General features: G+C 37.8%; 1 pseudogene; it reads right to left on the reverse strand.

Annotated features, from left to right (window-relative positions):
- Nucleotides 1-1,497: 1,497 nt before the first annotated feature.
- On the reverse strand, nucleotides 1,498-1,616 carry LOC134896919 (5S ribosomal RNA; annotated as a pseudogene).
- Between the last annotated feature and the right edge of the window lie 641 nt (nucleotides 1,617-2,257).

The following is a 2,257-nucleotide window of genomic DNA, read 5'->3' on the forward strand; positions in this document are numbered from 1 at the left end:
AGATTGGCTTGATCGTCTTAAGCAGCAATTAGCAACATACAAAATGGATTTATTACAATACAAAAAAGAGAAGTTAATCAAGGTTGAAGCCGACTATGAAAAACACACAGTGTATAGATGGCTAGGAGGGGCGTCTTCAGATCGCAAACAACTGTTCTTTAGGAGAAATAGACATCAAAATTATCGTTAAACCACCTGGCTTGATACTCAATCATTTGAGAACGCCAGCTCTAATAGCGAGACGGAGAAACTTAATACAGCATCTGGCCCTTTAGGAGCTCATACCAGGGCAGCCGAATGAGGAATAATTACAGGAGGAAAAGGCGATACACACAGAGGTAGGCAACAATCAAAGAGGAAGAGGAAGAGTGGGTCACCCTCTACTCTCAAGAAAGACTTAGGGGGTAATTCAGAGTTGATCGCAGCAGCAAATATGTTGGCAGTTGGGCAAAACCATGTGCACTGCAGGGGGGACAGATATAACGTGCAGAGAGAGTTAGATTTGGGTGGGGTTTGTTCAAATTGAAATCTAAATTACAGTGTAAAAATAAAGCAGCCAGTATTTACCCTGCACGAAAACAAAATAACCCACCCAAATCTACTCTCTCTGTAAATGTTATATCAACCCCCCCCCACACACAGTGCACATGGTTTTACCCAACTGCTAACAAATTTGCTGCTACAATCAAGTCTGAAATACCCCCTAAATTTTTAACCTTTTATCTTATGAACTTTCAGCAGGCGAGTCAAGCCTTTTGGCTAAAGGACTCTCCTTTGTGCCATCGGTGCGCTTTGAGGAGTTTACATGGTATATGAAAAACCATGAATTGGCAAGAAATACACGCCTTAAAGAATTTTTTGGCAGTGATAATTCTTCCTCTGACATGGAAAAGCTGGAATATACCGCGCTGTTCATATGACAGTTGTAATGAGAAATAAATATAAAGAAGAAACCAGAATTCATTTAATGTGGGGAAAAGAAATTCCCAATAGTAGTTCTGGTGGTGCACCCTGAGTCAGTAATAGTTAGACGAACTGAGAAGTAAAGTAAGAAGAGACTCTTTGTGGGTGCAGTCTTGATTATCAAAAAAATGCCTGAAAATATATGTGAATTAATACATGATATTTTAATAATAATTTAGTTAAAATCTGAACATTGGAAGTGTCTCAGACAAACTATTAGACCAACAAACATTTAACATGCATAAAAGAAGGACCCTCAAAATGATTTCTTATTATATGGATCAGATATGTAAATAAAGACCATATAGGTCAATGTTTGAGGAACACACGGATATGCCAGAGGTTATATATGGGGAACAGCTGATACAAAATTCAATTGGATGCAGAGTTTCAAAGAAGTCCGCATTATATACCCACAGGCATAATATGCTGATTAGCTAATGAGGAAAGCAGAGAAATAGGGAAAGATTACTGAAAGTGTGAGTGGTGAATCATCTGTCAGTGTTCGGCACAGAGTGATTTACCGGATCCAAATCCCTACTACACTCAGTTTTCCTAGGAGGTCTCCCATCCAAGTACTGATCCAGCCCAACACTGCTAAGCTTCCAAGATCGGACAGATTCAGGCGTTAACAGTGTGGTATGATAGTAGGACAAATAAAGTGTTCTTACTCCTGGATCACTGATGAAAGTTCACACAGAATTAGATATGAAAAATAGGTTTGTATAGAATTTAGAAAAGAATTGAAAAAAGTATAAGTGGATCTACTGCCAGTGTTAGGCAGTGGTAAGTGTAAGGGGAGTGTCCAACCCACCGTATACCACTGGATCGCTGGTGAGAGTCCGGAAAATAAAGGTAAGAGGAGAATGGAAATGAGTCCTCTACTATAAGATAATGTTAAATATGAAAGTGATAAGTGATTGATATATTCTTTTGATCTACATTGTGTTATCACTTATTATTAATTTAGCAACTCCTAACATCTTTTCTATGATGTTAATATGTCTTGAAACCGCAGCTGGAATAATATCAGAATAGCAATAATAACCATGTATTCCAGAAAGCTGAAAAACAGTAACAATGTAATACGAGTAGTATCACAATTGTGTCTATCCACAATGCTACTCCTTAAATATGCACACTACCAGGAAGGTGTTCAAATTTAACCATTAGTAGAAATACAAAATAAGTATCCTCTCAACATATGGTATGCAGGGTAGTAATGCTGACTAGTATCCAAATAATCTAGAAAGAGAAAAGAAGACTATCTTGGGGGCACTCTTTGAAATATAAA

Source organism: Pseudophryne corroboree, chromosome 3 (genome assembly GCF_028390025.1).
Source record: "Pseudophryne corroboree isolate aPseCor3 chromosome 3, aPseCor3.hap2, whole genome shotgun sequence".
Taxonomy (NCBI): domain Eukaryota; kingdom Metazoa; phylum Chordata; class Amphibia; order Anura; family Myobatrachidae; genus Pseudophryne; species Pseudophryne corroboree.